Source organism: Thamnophis sirtalis, unplaced genomic scaffold (assembly GCF_051295495.1).
Source record: "Thamnophis sirtalis isolate CommonGarterSnake01/CBP01778 unplaced genomic scaffold, rThaSir2_p1.2 scaffold_2, whole genome shotgun sequence".
Classification (NCBI taxonomy): domain Eukaryota; kingdom Metazoa; phylum Chordata; class Lepidosauria; order Squamata; family Natricidae; genus Thamnophis; species Thamnophis sirtalis.
This window is the reverse complement of record NW_028261382.1, coordinates 77,481,615-77,493,905: the sequence shown is the minus strand read 5'-3', so window position 1 is coordinate 77,493,905 and position 12,291 is coordinate 77,481,615. Positions and strand designations below refer to the sequence as shown.

General features: G+C 47.6%; 1 protein-coding gene across 2 annotated transcripts in view; it reads left to right on the top strand.

Moving 5' to 3' along the window:
* Positions 1-530: 530 nt before the first annotated feature.
* Positions 531-12,291, top strand: part of FGFR1 (fibroblast growth factor receptor 1) — a 132,201-nt gene continuing 120,440 nt past the window's right edge. The window contains exon 1 of one of the 2 annotated variants that reach the window (XM_087706160.1): positions 531-1,005. The gene's annotated coding sequence lies outside the window, so the exon portion shown is untranslated. The remainder of the gene's footprint in view (positions 1,006-12,291) is intronic. The other variant, XM_087706161.1, reaches the window with a different exon arrangement.

The window sequence follows — 12,291 nt, the reverse complement described above, 5'->3', positions numbered from 1 at the left end:
CACTGCGACCGTCATAAATATGAAGCCGTTGTCAAGCATCCGAATGTATATCACCAGAGCTGCCATGGTCCTAAGCCTGAAAAATGGTCACGGCTGACTTTTTCCCACTGCGGTTGTAACTTCGGTCACTAAACGAACGTTTGTAAGTCGAGGACTACCTGTCCTGGGGAATCCGGCAGGGATTCAAGCGGAAGAGGCTCTCCCCATTGGGGGGCTGAAAGGAACCGCGGCGGATCCAACCCACCCCCAGGCCAGGCAGCTTCGCAAAGTCGGGAAGCCCGTGAGGTCTTCTGCCCCAGCAGCTCCTCCATCGGCCGGCCCGCGTCCTTAGCGGGTGGAAAGGCAGCCCCGGGGCGGCTCGGTTCGCCTTGGCCCCTTCCCAGCCGGCTAAGCAACGCCGGAGCTCCCGGAGACCTCAGCAGGAGGGGCTGGCAGTCGGGGCGGACGGGGCGGAGCCGGCCGGGCGGGGTGGGAGTGACTCACTCCCCACGGCTGCTCTCCGCCGCCGGACTGGGCGAGCGCCCGAGTGAGTCGCCTCCAGCACCGGCCGCTCTGCGGAGCGCCAGGAAGAAGCAGCCGCCGCCGCCGCCGCGCTCCCTCGCTCGCTCCCTCGCCTTCTCTCGCGCGCTCTCTCTCCTGCCGGGGAAGCGCGGGCCGGAGAGCCCTTCCGGAGCGCCCCGTGCCGCCGCTTCTCCCGCGCCACCTGCCTTGCCTGCCCTCCTCCGTGGCCGCTGGGAAGGCGGAGTTGTAGCCACCACCGCCGCTGCTGCTGGGCTGCCTTCGCCGCCGATGGAGCCCGGACTCTGAGCCCAGCCGAGGACGACGACGAGGCGGCGGAGGAGCGCGCGTGGCTCGCCTATTGTTTCCCAGCGGCGCCGGAGTCGGTTTTGGTCCTGCGGAGCGGAGGGGACACCTGGGACCGTCGGCCTCGCAGGACTTTCTCCCCCCCCACCCTCATTGAAAGGCTCGCCTGCGCCCGGGAGGGCCCCCTCCCCCGTCCGAGCGGTAAGTTGGCCCGTGGCTGGAGAGAGAGAAAGTTTCGCCCAAACTTTCCCTTTTCCCCCAAAGGGGGGTCGCGGCAAGCGCGGCCTTCGGAACTCCCCGGGGAGCCATCCCGGGGTCCCGACCCCCTTTTATTGGGGGGGGGGTGTAATTTTTTTCCCCGGAGGGAGAAATCCTGGGGAGGTGAGGGGGGGATTGCAATTGGCAAACTTCCCGCTGGTATTCAGCTGAGCCGGGGGGTTCTCCGTCGCCCCCGGCGTTTGGCGCCCGGCAGTGCAACGGCTTAGGGTGGGGGGCAAGGCTCGGAACCCGGCCCGCTTCCCCGCCGATGATCCCGGAGATACGAGACGGGGTGGGTGGGGGGAGAAGAGACGAGCGGAGGCCCGCGGAGGGGCGCTTACCGGCTGCGGATGTGCGGGGGCAGAAGGAAAAGGGCGGCGGTTTTTTGGGGGGGGGTTGCAGAGGTGGGTCGGTGGGAAAGCCGGGAAGAGGGGATGGGGAGTGGGTGGGTGCTATTGGCCGCGATCCCGTTTGGGTTTGGTGCAGTCGCTCGTGTCGCCCACTCAAGGCACGCACGGGAACAAGTAAGCATCGCGGACACACACACATACAGACGTGCATGGGTTTTGCAAGGCGGGCGGACGCTGCTTTCCCTAAACCGGCCGCTCCAAGCTGGAGAGCGGCTTGATTTCTCTTCTGCTGGACTCCAAGAAGGTGGTGGAAATCTCTGAAATGAAGGAGGTGTGTGTGTGTCTCCTCTTGAGATACTCCTAAGAGCACCTTAACTCGTATCTGGGTGGCGTCGAATCTATCCGACGCGACTTCGAATTTTAAAGGCCGCGGTTTGGAGTTATCGTGCCTTGACGGTTTTACTTTAAGCTTTAGAATAGAAATCTAAAGATCATGAAAATGGTGTGTGTGTGAGGGAGGGGAGAGAGAGAGAGAGAGAGAGAGAGAGAGAGAGAGAGAGAGAGAGAGAGAGAGAGAGAGAGAGAGAGAGAGAGAGAGAGAGAGAGAGAGAGAGAGAGAGAGAGAGAGATTCTTTTATGGTTGGTTCAGAGTGTGTCCATTCACAGAAGGTACAATCCATGTTTGAAGTCCATTTTCCTTCTCTTGCAAGTAGTTGATTTACACTCCTATCTACGCTGCTTGATGACTTACATCAAAATACTAACTCCTGTGCTAATTGAGCCGTCCCAGTGAGAATGTGAGGGCTTTTTATCATACTCATTTCCAATAGAATAGAATTCTTTGTTGGCCAAGTGTGGTTGGATATGCAAAGGATTTGTCTTTGGTGCATATGCTCTCGGTGTACATAAAGAAAAGTAAAATACATTCAATCAAGAACCTTTAAGCTTTCTCCCTCCCAAAGTAGAAATTGCTCCTTCCTTGACTGGTATCCCTTGCTTTTTTCCTCCCCGCTTTCGAATTTTTGCTTTGGGGGGCTCCTCGGGGACCTGAAAAAGGGTCTTGTTTTGTTTTGGCGATGGAATTTCATGGTGTGCCAAGCACATGGATGGAACTATTGTAAATCCTTTGATTTGGTACCCTTCCTGGATGGTAGCACCCTAGAATTCCCAGCTTGCATGGATTCTGTAGCCCAGTGGTCATCCAACTGGTGGTCTGTGAGAAAATTTTGGTGGTTCACAGAAAAAATATTTGCATTTTTTATATTGCACTAAAAACTATTTATTTATTTTTTTTAAATTCATATGGGATTTAAAATTATGAATTTAGTGGTCCCTGAGGTCCGAAAGGTTGGTGAGCCCTGCTGTAGCCCAGCAGTGCTGGATAGTCAATGTACTGTCTATAGAGATTCTCAATCATCCAGATCATGGTTGTCCCAAAGGTTCTTTTTTTTAAGCAAAAGGCAATGGACTTCCTTGTTTCTTTTCTTTTGAAAAACGTTTTGCTTCTCATCCAAGGAGCTTCCTCGGTTCTCAGTTCAGTTCTGAAGAAGCTTCTTGGAAAAAAAAGTCTTCAAGAAAGTCCAGCAGTCTTTTGGGCAACCCCCCCCCCCCCGCACTTTTGGGGAAAAGCGGGTATTGTACAAGTAGTGATGAGTGTTGGTTCACTGATAAGGCCAAGTAGCTTGGAGATCTGTTACAGGTAGTCCTCAGCTTATATCAGTCCATTTAGTGACCATTCAAAGTTACGACGACACTGAAAATAATCACTTATGACCATTTTTCACAGTGTCAACCTTTGTAGCATTCCCCGGGCTCATGTGATCGAAATTGAGATGCTGGGCAACTGGTTCATACTTACTACGGTTGCTGTGTCCTGCTGTCCCTTGATCCCCCTTTTGTAACCTTTTGACAAACCAAGTCAGTGGGGATTCCCCTTATAACCAAGTTACTATCTTATCAACTTGCAGTGATTCAATTAACAAGTGTGGCAAGAAAGGTCATGAAATGGGGAAAAACAAATCTCTCAGAAATTTTGGTGTCAATTTGGTGGTCGTAAGTCGAGGACTATCTGTACTGGGCCAGCTGTCTTTTTTGTTTTTCATATGGCAGGAATGAGTTGCGGCGACAAGCCAGCAGCTGGGGAGGAACCCCCATCTTCATGTGATCCCCCCCTTTGTAACCTTTGATCAACCAAAGTCAATGAGGGAACCATGAATTAAACTAGAAGTGAAAAACCACCGTGTTTCCCCAAAAATAAGTCATTTATTTTCTTTTGACCCCCAAAATAAGCGTTTGGCCTTATTTTCGGGGAGGTCTTATTGTTTTTTGAGGTGCAGGAGGCGGCAAGCGTGGTCACCTCATGGCTGCTGCTGTGTTGCAGTATTTTCGGGGAGGGCTTATTTTAGCGCATGCGCTCAAAAGCCCCGATTGGGCTTATTATCTGGTGAGGTCTTATTTTCAAGGAAACAGGGTACTCACTTAACAACTGCAGTGATTCAGTTAACAAATTGTGGCAAGAAAAATCTCACAAAATGCCTGCAGGGTTGCCAGGTCGAAGCCAAAGCAGGGGATGAAGGGACAGAAGGCTGGTGAGGAGGGGCTGGGCAAAGGCTTGCCTTGTTGGTGAAGTTCCTTCCAGGAAAACCAACGTATTGTCAATCTCCACCATGCCAAACTGCTGCTGACTGTGTACTTTGTTAGTATTGGCCCGACAAATGGAGTTCAGTTCGGGGCATATTGGCTACCTGTTAAAGTTTAAAACCTTTTTGATGAGGTGACAAGAATTGGGGGGGGGGGATTGTTTACAATGCAGTGGTGCAATTTATGTGTAAATTGGCTTGAAGGGGCCTCCCTGTGTTGACTTTCTTCTGGAAGTGTTGAATATCAAGTCTGTCCCTTTGCTTATGGCTGGTTTCCATAAAGCAGGGGTGTCCAAACATGGGAACTTTAAGACTTGTGGACTTCGGCTGGGGAATTCTGGGAATTGAAGTCCACAAGTCTTAAAGTTCCCAAGTTTAGACACCCCTGCCATAAAGGACTAGCAAGCTGACTGCTGCGTTGGCTGATAGGCACTGGTCTTTGAGCAGAGTCCTGTGACATCATTAAGAGTGGACTGTGATGTCATTTCCCATGGACTACAGCAGTGGCGTCCACCCCGGCGACTTTTAAGACCTGTGGACTTCAACTCCCAGAATTCCCCAGCCAGCTAAAAGGAGTTGAAATGCACAGGTCTGAATTCCCCAGCCAGAATTCTGGAAGTTGAAGTCCACAAGTCTTAAAGTCGCCAAGGTTGGACACCCCTGGACTAGAGCTTAGTGCTCAGCTAGTACAGGAAGTCCTCGACTTAGCACAGTTAATTTAGTGACCGTTCAAAGTTACAACAACACTGAAAAAAAGTGACTTCTGGCCATTTTTCACACCGATGACTATTGCAGCATCCCCGTGGTCAGTCAGCTGATTTCTATGCAGATGCTTAACAACTGGCTCACATTTATGACGGTCGCAGTGTCCCCCGGAGCCGTGTGATCCCCCTTTTGCGACCTTCTGACAAGCAAAGTCAATGAGGAAACAGATTCACTTAACAGCCGTGTTACTAACTTAACAACTGCAGTGATTCAGTTAACAAATGTGGCGAGAAATGTCGTGTAATGGGGCAAAATTCCCTGAACAAATGTCTCACTTAGCAATATAAGCTCAATTGTGGTCATAAGTCAAGGATTATCTGGTACTGAATGTTATCCTTTGGAAGCATCTCTGTCTCTCTCTGTCTTTCTCTGTCTTTATGTGTCTCTTTTTTCTGTCTGTCTCTCTCTTTCTCTCTCTGTATTTCTCTCTCTGTGTGCTTCTCTCTCTGTGTGTGTGTGTTTGTGTTTCTCTCTCTCAGTGTCTCTCTGTCCCTCTTTCTCTGTCTTTGTCTGTCTCTTTCTCCGTGTCTCTGACTCTCTCTCTCTGTGTGTCTCTTTCTCTGTCTCTCTGCATTTCTCTCTCTGTGTCTCTCTCTTTTTCTCTGTCTTCTCTCTCTCTCTCTCTCTCTCTCTCTCTCTCTCTCTCTCTCTCTCTCTCTCTCTCTCTCTCTCTCTCTCTGTGTGTCTCTCTCTCGTGTGTGTATTTCTCTATGTGTGTCTCTCTGTCTTTCTCTCTGTCTTTCTCTATGTGTGTGTGTCTCTCTCTGTCTCTCTCTTGTCTCTCTTGCTGGGAGAAGAGGTAAGCCATGGGCCTCCAGAACATGGACTTTTAAACAGATGGTTAGATCTGTGACATGTCTCCTTCTTGCTCCAAGGTATGCAAGATAAGGGAAAGGTTACCGGGTGCTCTCATGGGTGTGTGTGCCTCCACTCCGAGATTAGGTACAGCTACGTGTTGTGCAAATACAGGTGCTAAACAGTGCTTTGTTGGTTCACCAAGGTCATTACAATATAGCCATAAAATCAGATGTTATGCTATGGAACAGGATCTCTGCAAGAGTCCTGCAGGTGTTTTTATGTTGTCTTACGTTCCAGACTCATAGCTGCCTCTTCGTGATTAATTGCCAACTCAGGAGGGAATAATATCTTAATATTCCCATTTATAAGCATACAAATATTTATAAAACACACGCCTTAAGGGATAGACGGGGCTATTTAGAATCAACTTTGAAGCAAACTGTTCCTGCCTTTGATACTTTGGGGGCCAGTTAATCTCTCTTACTCCTCCAGATTCATTTTGGTGTGTGCAGTAGCTAATATCCAAGAGTATCGGAGTCCATAAAAGATTTTTTTTAGAGAACTGAATATCTTTTAAGTACTTTATTCCAAATAAAAGCTCCTCTCCCCATCATTAACCGAAAGGACAACTTCAAAAAGTACTGTAACTATTTTTCAATAAATAAATAAATAGAAATTATGGTAGTAAACCTTGAGATAAGGAGATTTTTCATCCAGGATATTTGGAAAGACTTTATTATGTGAAATTTTAACAATGTTCTGGTTTTGGATTACGGCTGTATGGTGATTAATGTGTTAGCTGCAGGATAGAAGGCACATTTCTCAGGCTGGGTTAGAACTGTATATGATGTTAAATAATAAGAGCGCATAGTTTTGCACGGGTAAATTATGTGAATTCAGCCAACCTGATTTCTAAGCCATAATTTATGAATTAGTACATCTAAATCCCACCTATTATGATTTATTCAATAACAACAAGGGACGCAGTGGCTTAGACGCTGAGCTTGTCGATCAGAAGGTCGGCAGTTCAGCGGTTTGAATCCCTAGTGCCGTGTAATGGAGTGAGCTCCCGTTATGTGTCCTAGCTTCTGCCAACTTAGCAGTTCAAAAGCATGTGAAAATGCAAGTAGAAAAATAGGAACCACCTTTGGTGGGAAGGTAACAGCTTTCTGTGCTCCTTTGGCATTTAGTTGTGCTGGCCACATGATCACGGAGATGTCTTCGGACAGCGCTGGCTCTTCGGCTTTGAAACGGAAATCAGCACCGCCCCTGTGAGAGGAACCTTTACCTTTACATCTATATCCCACCTATTATGATTTATTCAATAACAACAGTTCAGAAAGGAATGGTTTGTTGCAAAATGTAAAGAGGGTCAGTAACAGAAGAGAAATGCAGATTCTCTGGAGATTACATTAGTCCGATCATAAAAGGGAAATAAAGTTCTCCACTTTCTCCTGCAGTCTTAAATCTGGGGAATTAAGACAGATTGAGTGTACTTGGTTTGCTAAACGGTGAGGTGCAGATCTCATTCTCTGTCCTTGTGTGGAACAATAAAAGGCTCATAAGAAACTTTGATGATAGACGGCGTCTTCTACTGGGCTACTTTCTTTCAGATGCGGTTTTATATGGGTTGAGAAGGGATTTAAGTTTATGAATTAAATAGACAGTTTCTTGTTTTAAACATTCAAGTGTTACTTTTGAAGTAAGAAGGAACAATGACATTCCAAATAAACACCCAGGGAGGGTTGAGCTGTCATCTTTGAAAGTGTTTCTGTGTTAATTTGGCATTCTATTTAGCATGGAAAGTAAATAGGGCTATATTGCATTTTTCCAGCGTACATTTTGGGGCTGTTTCGATGTCCTGCGTGCACCGCAATCTTGCTGTACAGTGCTTTTTTTGTGTAGCCAGATGAAATTCTTGAGAGAATTCAAAGGTTTCCTTGTTTTATTAGCATGCAGCAGGCCAATAAAAAGTATGGAAATGTTTTTTTTTTTTAATTTTCTGGTAGTCAGAGCCTTCCTGCCTGCTTGCCTTCTTTCCTTCCCTCCCTCCCTCCCTCCTTCTTTCCTTCCCTCCCTCCCTCCCTCCTTCTTTCCTTCCCTCCCTCCTTCCTTCCTTCCTTCCTTCCTTCCTTTCTTTCTTTGGAATCCAAGAACTGATTTCCACCAATGATCCTGTGGACTTGTTTGAGGATTGCAATTGCATAGATACTACGTTGCGTGTTATTTATTAAAGTTTCCCCCCTCTTAAAAAACAAACATTGGGACTTTTGTGTATTTTATGTAAAAGTAGACCTTTTAGCAGAAGTCCTTCTGCCCTACGACAATTAAAGAACATTTTGCTAGATCAAAAAACACATCTCTTTCTTCACAGAGAACGTCAGGATTCCCAGCTGAGCAAGTAGACTACCGTATTTTCACGACCAAAAGCCGCACCGGATTATAAGCCGCAGTATCAATTAACGTTAATTTTTCAAACTTTTTCCACATATAAAGCGCACCGGGTTATAAGCCGCACATTTCCCGACGCTTCTGGACATCTGTTGCAGTCGCGAGGAGCGGCACGAGGGTTCTTGGTGCTCCGGGGGGTGCCGAGGGCGGCTGGGAGGGGCGCGCGGCTTGGTTTCTCCTCCCTGGACGTCGCAGCGGCGGCCCCGGGCGCACCGATCTCTGTGTTTTTCGCATCGGGGCATGCTCTTGCAGCGCGCCCCGATGCGAAAGGCACTGGGATCGGTGAGTTTGGGGCTGCTGCTGCGGCGTCCAGGGAGGGGAGGCCGGGCCGCGCGCTTCTCCCAGCTGCTTTCGGTGTTTCCTGGAGCGCCGGGAGCCTTCGTGCCGCTCCTCGCGACTGCAACAGATGTCCAGAAGCGGCTTTTGGGGCTGGTGGGGATTGGATTTCCGGCTCGGTGGCCCCTGTCGCTTCTGGACGTCTGTTGCGGTTGTGGGGAGCCGAGGAGAGTGTGGAGGGGAGCGCACGACGGTTCTTGGCGCTCCGGGAGGCGGGGGAGGCGCGTGGTTTGATTTCTCCTCCCTGGACGTCGCGGCGGCGGCCCCGGGCGCACCGATCTCTGTGTTTTTCGCATCGGGGCGTGCTGCAAGAGCATGCCCCGATGCGAAGGGCGCGGGGATCGGTGCGCTTGGGGCTGCTGCTGCGGCATCCAGGGAGGAGAGGCAGGGCCGCGCGCCTCTCCCGCTTCCCGGAGCGCCGGGGGCCGTCGCGCGCTCTTCTCCGCGCTCTCCTCGGCTCCTCACAGCTGCGGTGGACGTCCAGAGGCGACAGGGGCTGTCGAGCTGGGGGTCCGGTCCCCATTGGCCCCAGGGGCCGCTTCTGGACATCTGTTGCAGTCGCGAGGAGCAAAGCAGCTGGGAGATCTTTTTCCACATATAAAGCGCACCGGGTTATAAGCCGCACTGCCGATTTTGGATCAAATTTTAGGATTTTCAGTGCGGCTTATGGTCGTGAAAATACGGTAATTCCATCTTTGGACGTTCTTTCATTAAAGCTTCTCTCTCTCTCTCTCTCTCTCTCTCTCTCTCTCTCTCTCTCTCTCTCTGGCTTTGTCTCTCTCTGTGTCTCTCTTTTTCTCTGTCTCTGTTCTCTCTGTGTTTCTGATTCTTCTGTGTCTCTGTTCTCTCTCTCGCGCGCGCTCTCTCTCTCTGATGTACTTTAATGGATTTGCTTTTATATTTTGATTTCTTTTACTTTTGGGTGGTCTTTCATAGCGGAAGAGGAGAGGGGAGATGCTACAAATAAATTGTAGAAGAGGGCAGAACTGCTTCCAATGTCTATTAGGAAAAAAGTGTTAGAGTAAATTCTATTATTAAATCCCAGGGTCTTGTACTACAGTCTTCCATTTGTATGAAGCCCTTCATTCTTTTCTTGGGGATTAGTTTCTGTTCAGAAGCTGAGTCAATTTCTTTCCAGTTCAGCTGAAATTTCTGGGTGCCTAATTTGGCAGCTGAAAATGCCTTCTCTTTGGTGGGAATAATTCCCAAGATTTCACCTTGTGTCTTCCCCGGTGGAACAGAAGTTGCCTTCAGAAGTTGTAGGGGCTTCATCACTGGAGGTTAAGAAGAGACTGGATAGCCACATGTCTGAAATGGTATGGGGACTCCTGCTTTTGAGCAGGGGGTTGGACTAGAAGACCCCCAAGGTCCCTTCCAGCTCTGTTCTGATTGAAGTCTGAAAGTCCATGCTGGATACAACTCATTCACCATTCTTTTAAATTGGAAGTGGGGTGATGTTGCCATGATGGATGACTCTTCTTTTACAAAGCACCAAACCAGCAACTGTGATGGGGAGGGGTCCATTTTGACACATTCCCATTTGTTTGTTGGAGAGAACATTGGTTGGCTCCTCAGGGGTTCTCCTTCTTCTTTGTGTTTTGATAGCAGTTGGAGTGAAAACAATCTTAGATCATTTCCCCAGTGTTTCTAAGGATCGGGGAGTGAAAAATGGCAGAAACAAAGCTTATTCCAGAGCTGTTAGCATGTATGAAGAGGAGCCAAGAAATGAATGGATCTTAAGATATAGGAATGGTATCTAAACATCATGAAATTGGTCTGTGTGTGTGTGAGAGAGAGAGAGGGAGAGAGAGAGAGAAACAGAGAGAGAGAGAGAGAAACGGAGAGAGAGAAACAGAGAGAGAGAGAGAAAGAAAGGGAAAGAGAGACAGAGAGAGAGAGAAAGGGAGAGAGACAGAAAGAGACAGAAACAGAGAGAAAGACAGAGAGAGAGAGAGAAAGAATAAGAGAGAAATAGAGAGAGACAGAGAAAGGGAGAGAAAGGGAGAGAGACAGAGAAAGAGACAGACAGACAGAGAAAGAAAGAGCAAGAGAGAGAGAGAGAAACAGAGAGAGAGAGAAACAGAGAGAGAAACGGAGAGAGAGAGAAACAGAGAGAGAGAAAGGGACAGAGACAGAGAAAGAGACAGAAACAGAGAGAGAGATAAGACAGAGAGAGAGAGAAAGAATAAGAGAGAGAGAGAGAGAGAGAAAGGGAGAGAAAGGGAGAGAGACAGAGACAGAGAAAGAGACAGACAGACACAGAAAGAGACAGAGAAAGAAAGAGCGAGAGAGAGCGAGAGAGAGCGCAGATCGATTGTTTTTCTCCCTGATTAGTTCAGAATGTGTCCATTCTCAGAAGATACAATCCATGTTTGAAGTCCATTTTCTTTCTCTTGCAAGTGGTTGATTTACACTCCCGTCTTTGCTGCTTGATGACTTACAGCAAGATAGTAACTCCTGTGCTAATTGAGCCGTCCCAGTGAGAACGTGAGGGCTTTTATCATACTCATCTTGAGCTTCGGGTGGAAATGTAGGATCTGTAGGAAATTGCCATGCATGGAATCAAGTTAAATGCTCTGTTTGTTCCAGAATTGTGTTTTCTAACTGGTGCTGGGGATTTTTTTCAGCCCAAACTACTTACTGCCAGCCTGCTCCCCGATACTTTTAATTAAATTATCTTCCGATGAATTCTCCCCACCATTTTGAGAACTGTAGGTTAGGGTGTTGTATGCATTTCCTTGGAAGAACGATCTATGGAGCTCAGTGAACATTTTCTCTGTGTTCCTGTGATCAGACTGCACTACTCCCGTTTCTTTTCTTAGTTCCTTGTCCGGTTATCAAAATATCACTTGACCCTAAGGATTAAAATATAGCCCGAAAGTAGGTGCCGTGGAATTCAAAAGACAAAGTGTATTTTGATTGCGGAATGTTGGCAGCAAATCAAATGTTAATAAGTGGCTAAGTTTTCTTAAAGTTTCTGCTCCAAAGGCATTCCTTAGAAGCCTTAACAAGCATCTGAGATCTGTACAAATTGATTTCCTGCTTCTTCAAAACTCTTCCTTTTTACTTTCAACGTTGAAAAATGGGAAATTGTTTCTGTTTTGTTTGACTAAATCAAATATTTCCTTAAAGGTTTTCTAGAGATCTTTGTTTCCCCTTAACGTATCTGAACAAGTAGGAGTTAGACATTGAAGACAATGTGAGGATTGTGAATTTTGACACCCAGCCTGGTAGAGTTTTGAAACAAAGAAAATTAGCTGCTTCTAACTTCTTCTAACTGATGCCTTCTAGACATGGTCATCCCTTCTCATCCCAGATTTGCATGAAAAAGGACTTCTTTGGGGCCTCAGATTTAGATAACATTTAAATGTGTTATTCCAAAAGAAAACAAGGAGAAAACCAGTTCCTTATTTACAAATTAAGACCAAAGAATTACTTTAGACCAAGAATAATGTCTTTAAAAGGACCTCAAGATGATGCCAAACTTGCTGGATACCAGGATTTGATATTGTTGATCAGGTTTGCTGTTGAAAGCTAAATGTAAGTTTTGGGGAGTTGGCGAAACCACCATCACCACAACTTCTGGGGAGGGGGAAAAATGATCTTCCTCTTCCTTCCCCCCCCCAGCCCTTATGGAGAGCACCATTTCCCCTCCTCTTCTCCCCCCCCCCCCCAATCTTCCTATCACAGTGATTTTTTGAAATCTTGCTAAGGGAAGAAGGCTGAGTGAATAGAATTGTACTGAGCAGGGAGTTCTATTACCGTTTCCTGTTTTCAGATGTCACCCTTTGGCCAACGGGAATGACTTATGGATACCCTAAATAAATACAATAAATTCGACTTTGTTTGCAGTCATAGCAGAAGTGGCCCAGGATCAGGAGGAGGGAAGA